Source organism: Periplaneta americana, chromosome 14, assembly GCF_040183065.1.
Source record: "Periplaneta americana isolate PAMFEO1 chromosome 14, P.americana_PAMFEO1_priV1, whole genome shotgun sequence".
NCBI lineage: Eukaryota > Metazoa > Arthropoda > Insecta > Blattodea > Blattidae > Periplaneta > Periplaneta americana.
The window spans coordinates 25,576,661-25,585,748 of record NC_091130.1 but is presented as its reverse complement, the minus strand read 5'-3'; positions in this window follow the sequence as shown (position 1 = coordinate 25,585,748).

Here is a 9,088-nt window from a genome sequence, read left to right as displayed (position 1 = left end):
TTTAAAATTATTGTTGCATAATACGCAATACCACACAAAAAATATAACTTCACTTGAAATGAAAGTAATGCAAAACATTCTTAATATTTTGTTATATCGTATGGAACAGTTGATTTAAGGGAACACTATGGTGAAATAATAGTGAAAAATTAAGAAAATCGTTTTAAAAATTTATTGTGGCTCTCTATTTAGACCGAGCTCAAAAAGCTAATTAATTTATGTTCCCATGACTATTTTCAAGCTCTTGAGCTAATATGAATTAAAAATTATGAAAATTGTGACGCAAGAGCCTTTTTAGTGACGTCAATATAAAATACATTTAAAAAAATATCATTTCGAAACTATTAGCCCTAATGGCACAAAATTTTGTACAGATGATAGTATTTTAGGTATATTTATGTAGTTTAAAATTCATAAATTTTGGATGAAAATTGTAGAAGTTTTAAAACTCACAGAAATGTCCCCTTAAGTAGTAAATAGTATTAAGTTCTTTACATAGGCCTACGAACATGAAATGTAAATAGTTCTCTTAATCTATCACAAAATATTTCAATATCCGGCAATTTCATCACTATAGAATTTTGTTATTGTAGGTTTAATTCGTAATTTAGTAAATACAAAAATATTCTTTGTTCTTAACTTCTATGATAAAATGTCTAGCTTTCATTAATCAGGTATTCTTGTCGTACTTTAATTTTTATTGTAATTGTAATTGTAAATTTAATATTAATTGTAATGTTATTGTTCATGTTATAGTTGTAATCCCCTGGTAGAGGGGCAGAGAAGGCCTGACGGCCTTATCTCTACCAGGTTAAATAAATAAATACTACTAAATACTACGAACATGAACATGAGAATAAATAGTTTTTCAGTGCTTATATGTGAATTCATTTTATAAATCTACATTTTTAAAAGAACAATAAATTAACCAAGACTGCATTGGAATAAAATGGCGATCTGAGGTACATTCCGGTGCTCACTTGTTTTTCATTGCCGTCATGCATTTCTGACTACGTGAGATACGTTCGTCATATTTTTTTCTTGTTGTCATGGCGGCTGACAGTCTGTCACTCAGGCAATGCCTCCAGGCTGATCAACCTAACGTAGAGGCTGCCAACTTTGTGAAACACTCCATGCGTCATGGAACATGCGCGGTTTACCAATTTTAAGGAGGTACCACGAAATTTGGTGCTTTTAATACTAAAAGGCTTTATCTCGAATCTATTACCCTACGAAAATGCAGATTTACGTACACATTAAAATTTGTTTTATGTTGTATTACATTACATATTTCTATAAAGAAGAACAAGAAGAAGAAAGAGAAGTGAAAATGCGTACAAAATTGTTTGAATCACTACAAATTTCCTGGCTTCAATTAGTAAGCATAACTCCTTACTTAACGTCACTTTCACGTTACACAAGGAATGTCAAGATTTCATTCTAAAATAGGCCTACTGATGTCACGAAAATGGGACTTGCTAAATTTCTTGATCTTAAAAAGCTAAGTAGGCCTACTTGAATTAAAAAGAAAATTTTGAATATATGTTATGATTTTACCACTGTTTATAATCACCTCTATACGAAGACTGTAACATGAATGATGTTAATAATATGTTTTATTTAACGACGCTCGCAACTGCCGAGGTTATATCAACGTCGCCGTTGTGCCGGAATTTTGTCCCGCAGGAGTTCTTTTACATGCCAGTAAATTTATTTACACACTTTTTAACATCTGTGTCATATCGCGTGTTTAGAAACTGTAGGTATATCTGTAGGCTGTTATTACTATTGTTGAGTTCCTGTTTCCATTGTGTGTTATAGATAGCTTGTTTCCATGTAACTGATTTTAGATTTTGATTAATGTTTATGATATTAGTGACTGAGGCGGTGATGAATCATGGCATGTAAATTTCCAGTCCGGCATTTGCCTTCATGACTGAGAAAAACATGAAAAACCCCAGTCAGATTGGCCGGCTACGGGAGTTGAACCGGGGACCTCCCGAATGCGAGTCTCAACGCTATTGTATGAGCCAACTCGCTCGGTCCTTAATTCATTGTTTTTGTTTTTTTCTTCCAATGGCTACTTTATTTATTTATTTATTTATTTATTTATTTATTTATTTATTTATTTATTTATTTATTTATTTATTTATTTATTTATTTATTTATTTATTTAGTTATTTGCTAATATATTTATTTATTTACTTATTTGTTTATTTGCTGATATATTTATTTATTTGCTGATTTATTTATTTATTTACTTATTTATTTAGTTATTTGCTAATATATTTATTTATTTACTTATTTATTTATTTATTTAGCTATTTATTTACTTACTTATTTACTTATTTGTTTATTTACTGATTTATTTATTTATTCATTATCTATCTATCTATCTATCTATCTATCTATCTATCTATCTATCTATCTATCTATCTATCTATCTATCTATCTATCTATCTATCTATCTATCTATCTATCTATCTATCTATCTATCTATCTATCTACCTATGTATGTATATATATATTTATTTATTTATTTATTTATTTATTTATTTATTTATTCACTCACTCACTTACTTACTCACTTACTCACTGACTTACTTACTTACTCACTTATTTCTTTACTCACTTACTTACTTAGGCCTACTTATTTACTTATTTATTTATGTACTTATTTACTTATTTATTCATTCATTATTCACTCACTCACTTACTCACTTACTAACTTACTTACTTAGGCCTACTTATTTACTTATTTATTTATGCACTTATTTATTTATATCTTTATTTATTTATGTACCTATTTATTTATGTACTTATTTATTTACTTATTTGTTTATTTGCTGATTTATTTATTTATTTATTTATTTATTTATTTATTTATCTATTTATTTATTTACTTACTTATTTACTTATTTGTTTATTTACTGATTTATTTATTTATTCATTATCTATCTATCTATCTATTTATCTATCTATCTATCTATCTATCTATCTATCTATCTATCTATCTATCTATCTATCTATCTATCTATCTATCTATCTATCTATCTATCTATCTATCTATCTATCTATCTGTCTATCGACCTATCTATCTACCTATGTATCTATCTACGTATTTATTTATTTATTTATTTATTTATTTATTTATTTATTTATTTATTTATTTATTTATTTATTTATTTATTTATTTATTTATTTATTTATTTATTTATTTATTTATTTATTCGCTCACTCACTCACTTACTTACTCACTTACTGACTTACTTACTCATTTATTTACTCACTTATTTACTTACTTAGGCCTACTTATTTACTTATTTATGTACTTATTTATTTATTCATTCATTCATTCATTCATTCATTCATTCATTCATTCATTCATTCACTCACTCCCTTACTCACTTACTAACTTACTTACTTACTTAGGCCTACTTATTTACTTATTTATTTATGTACTTATTTATTTATATATTTATTTATTTAATTATGTATTTATTTATTTGTTTATTTATTTATTTATTTATTTATTTATTTATTTATTTATTTATTTATTCATTCATTCATTCATTCATTCATTCATTTAAACGTTAATCTCTTGATACATCCAGAAACGGAAATGCAATGGACCTTGAAGCAGCTACAAAACTCCTACATTTCATTGTTGCGCCTCCAGTTCCCCGCGTAAGGAGGAGCACGTCTCGTCCTGCAAGACAAATATCTGACAGATCTTCTCTGGGAGAATCCTCCGTAACATTATACCCTTTTTGTGCACCGCCTGCCGTCTGTGACTGTAAATAACTCTCTGGAACTGGACGTCCGCTGAAAAGCGGAACAAAGAGCGATGATTTACAAAGTTCGTCATGAAAGTCATGGAGACCCAACAGGAACGAAGCGGTGAAGGTTTAGTTCTTTCATCAGGTTTAGTAAATAAACGGTGTCATGTAAATTACTTATCATATAATGAAGGGTTAAGGGAAGTTCGCTGTATTCAAAATACTCAGCCTTGCTACAGTTATTCACATTTTGACGTTTTTACAGAAATTGATATTACGAATGTGTACTTTCCCTACTGTACCCTTCACACGTTCAGCTCTAATCTAATTCCTTTATCATATTGCGAGTGATATCGGTATTACCGTTTATAGTTCATTTCCTTGAGCTACGCATTCATGAAATCTGTTGCATCAAAATAAAAAAATAACAAATAACAAAAGTAGACAACAAACACACATTCAAAGTACAGTGAAACCTCTCCTTACGGACACCCCCAAGATACGGACACTCCTCAAATACGGACAATTTTTATGTCCCAGCTGAAATAATATAGAAATAATAATACATTTAACTCTCGTTTACGGACACTCTCAGACACGGACACGGACAGCTGTTTCATAACCCCAAAGCTTGCTTTACCTCTTGACTGCGGACAGAACTTGGTTTTCAAGACCTAATGTGTTACAAAAATGGAAAATTTAGTTTTGAGAACTGTACAGAAATTCCTTAACATGAAAGAAGACAATAAGTGTGTCGTAGGCTACCACTAGTCCAGCCGGCTGCCCCTTGTTAGCTGGAAGCGCGTGGATAAACAGTCATAAAATTTAACCTGTCCGATGGGTGCAAGGTGATCGTGGAATTGTATTCGACACATGATAGGGTTAGTCAGATTATTGTCTTCACTTCAATCAGTGTTCTGTTTCCAGAGACATGGGACCTGAACCTAAAGGTTAAGTTGAAAACTGTAAATTACAGTACTGCATAACTGTAGACCTAGAATAAAATTGCATGGCACAGTACTGTATTTTCCTTTTTCAGTTTTATCTACTGTAGTTCAAAGTTGCAAAGAATTTACTATAGTACATTATAATGTATTTAGAATTAAACTACAGTAATACATTTCATTTATAGCGTGAATGGATACATAATGCATATTATAAATTTACTGTTAGATTGGGGAGCCTCCCTCCCAATAAAGGACACCTCCCAGATGCGGACAGATTGTTACGTCCCATCAATGTCCGTAAATGAGAGGTTTCACTGCATACAGAAAACCCACAACAACACGCATACAAAACACATCCAACCACCCCACACAACACAAACAAGCTGCATTCCGAACAATGGTACACAGACTACTCAACATACCAATGAACCAACAGGATGACAACGAAGAACTAAACACAATCAAATACATAGCACAAGAAAACGGATACAACCCCAACATAATAGACAACATAATACGTAAGACAAAACAAAACCACAAAAAAAAACAGAATAATACAACACAAACACAAGAACACAAAAAATACATCACACTAACATACGAAAACAAAAACACACATAAAATTGCAACCTCATTCAAGAAATTAAATTACAACATCGCATACAGAACAAATAACACTCTACAAAAACATCTCAACACACAAACAAATACAACCACACAGGCGTATACAAACTCAAATGTAACACCTGCAACAACTTCTACGTAGGACAGACAGGCAGATCATTTCAAACACGTTACAAAGAACACATCACAGCCATAACAAAATTACAAAACACCTCCACATATGCAGAACACATCACAAATGCCAACCACACCTACAGAGACATGGAAATACTGCACATCCAACCAGAAAGCCAGAAACTCAACACATTAGAACAATATGAAATATACAGACACACGAAAACACACCCCAACGATATTCTCAACACACAACTCAATTTCAAAACACATACACTCTTTGACTCTACACCCACACAGGAAACAAAAGGCGCCAAGACCAACAACGACCAGTTCTGAAGATGACCGAAAATAGGTCGAAACGTGTTAACAAGATACGTTAAAATTTAACACAAGAAAGTTCTTACCATACATATTCCGAAGTGATACAGTGTTAAAAGTTGTGTAATCATGATGAATAAAAAAAATATTCGATCTGGATTATACACAGAAGACTTTCTATGCAACCACAAAATTAAACATTGGATTTAATTTATAAATTGAGGCATTGACATGGGAAAGCATGTAAGACACAAAAAATCGAAAATCCGTTTTTCCACGGATAAAGTAGTATGAACCCACACCAGTGCAGCGGCATGGTAAAGCCAGTATGTCTCGAGCAGAATCCGTTTAGTTTCAGCAGCTCATCAAAGATGGCGTTAGGGTTAAGTAATCTCCTTTGACCCACAAACGATTTTTGCTTGTCCTGTAAAATTTCGTTTTTGTGACTTACATGCTTCCCCATGTCAGTGCCTCAATTGTACTACTTAAATAACCTAGACATTATGGTGATTCAGGCTAGACTTTGAGGGGTGATAGTATGGGCGATTCAAAAGAAAAACTTTATACCGCCTTTCATTTCAAAACTTCACAATCTAAATAACTATTTAATTTCAATTAAATAAATACGAGGTGTGTTTTTTTTCAACCTTTGATGGTCCATTAAAAAAAGACAAGTGTAAATAACAAAATAAATTTATTACCAAACGCTATGTGCTGTTCAAACCTAGTTACTTTTCGACATAATCACCGTGAAGATTGAGGCATTTGTCATCTCTATGGACGAGCTTTCCAGTCCGCTCTCCATAGAATATTGCCACCAGTGATTTGAGATGGGCCTTAACGTTGTTTTGAAGCTCCTGTTTAGTCTGGAACCTCTGCCCTTATAGCCACTTTTTCAGTTCAGGGAAGAGATGGAAGTTGCTCAGCGCTAAGTCGGGGCTATACGCTGGGTGTTCAAACACTTCCCATCGAAATTGCTGAAGAAGCTGTTGGGTTACAGTAGCACTGTGAGAGCGATCGTTGTCATAAATCAGAAGAATTCTACAAGTCGGCATGCTTGACAGTAAACAGCTGCATTGATCGTAGTTCCTGGTTCCATAAACTCAATAAGCAACGCACCTTTTTGTTCCCAAAACACGGCAGCCATAATCTTCCTGTTGTTGAAGGTTTGTTTGGCGAGTTTGAGTGCATCCATTGTGACTGTTGTTTTCTTTCGGGGGTAGGGACAGAATTTTGTTAAAATTCTTTTGATGTAACTTTTAAAATATCTTAAATCATTCGTATTTTTAATTTCATGAGGCAAACCATTATATATTTTTAAGCCATAGACCATATACAGGGACATCATTTTATTTTTACTAACATTTCTGATATTAACCTGCCTATACCTTTGAATCAACGGTTGCTAACCCCTTCCATGACTGGAGTTCGATGGCGTAATATACAAACAAATCACTTTACTAGGTATAGGAGGGAAGAAAAGTAATTCATCCATTTACGTAAACTAGGAAATATCAAGCTTTTGAGTTTGATAATTTTCATTAGGTTTTTGTTTAATCAAAATACAGTACAGTATTAACAATGAGTGTTTTTACTCACGAACTGAGCTATCCATGCGGACGTATTCATTATGCAGTGTATATTAGAGTGTCTATAGCACATTAGCGTACACTATAGAGAATGAAGTTAAATTGAAAAATAATCATAATATGGATATTTAAACACATTTTTCAAAATGGTGACGGTTCATTTCGATTAATGTATGTAATTCCAATTACCAGTTTCGTCCTTCGTACTAGTAGGCCTAACTCATGTTGAAATAATTATGTACCTACGCTATAAAAGAGTACCTTACGTACTGTAAATTAAATCTTCACTTCTGCTCGATCCGAAAAGATAAAATTACTCAGACATTCTATCTACTGTCCGTCCAAGTGATAATGTCGCAGGATCGTAGAAAGGATTGAAATCACGTGACAGTTAATTATTTAACGAGGCCTGTTATTTAAGTTATTTTAAACAGTTGTATGGGTATAATATTACGTATATGTCCAATTCCTAACAGAAATTAATGTTCTCAGAAAAGAGCTAAAACAGTCCAGCCACTAGCCTTTACCGAGAGGCGAATAGAAGCTGGTGGGGAAAACCGGAATGCGACGTAGGCAAATGGACGACAGTACCTTTGCGAAAATGATGCAATATTGAAAGCTCTTTCGTCATTGGAAAACGCGAACATATTTTTGGAACGTACTGTGACGGTAAGGCTACTGTGACTTCGATCTGTGTGGAAGACGGTTGAACTTCATTCGTAGAAGGGGTGGGTGTGAAGTACATTCAAAAACTCAGGTACAATAAAAATTGAAGTAAAAATAAAATGATGTCCCTGTACTTTTTGTTGAAACTTGTCAATCGATGTGCTGGAATATTAAAATGTTCCTTAAAACGAGTGTTGTAATAATGAAAATCACAATTTCGATAAAAATTGTTCTTATTAGAATCTATTAATTCCATAAGCTTAAAAATATATAAAGCATAAATTGTTAAAATATTAAAACTCTTAAAATATTCCCTACAAATGTACGATTACCAACACCTATCATGCATCTCACAATATGCTTCTGAGCAATAAAAACATCGCTTATCTTCGAACTTGACTCTCAGAAGCATATGCCATATGATAATCTCGATTCTACTTCAGCATAATTAAAGGACTGTATGGTTCTATGACACAAACAAGATCTCAGATTTCTAATTTGGTATAATCCCTCTCTTTCCATGAAACGCACTTTAGCTTAGCAGTATACGACCTATTGATCCTAATAAGTGTATCTTGTTTGTTTCTTGTTCTTGCTTTCCGCAGAATTCGAATGTCATTAAAGTACTCGCGAATTAATTGCCAATCTCAATTATTTATTTACCAACACAATATGTTTATAATAATTATAATTTAGAATATAATATAATAATTATAATCATTTTCACTAAATACTAGCAGGAAAGTATTACTGAAAATAATCATTCAAGTCATTTGAGTATTTTTTCGCATTGTTATGTTTATCCATCAGGCAAAATCTCACGAACTAAAAATATTTGCTTATGTTTGGCCTTGCAATGTTCACATAAAATTAAGATGAATGACTGTTGTATCATTCATGCATTATTTTTTATATTAATATTCGGTTCGAAGTTTACACCAGTATTATTACAATATTATTTGAAGTATACAAGCAAATTGTGTATGATACAGGTGATATTTATTTATTCGTAGCCTGAGACAATGAAATACGAGTAATTCAAATATTT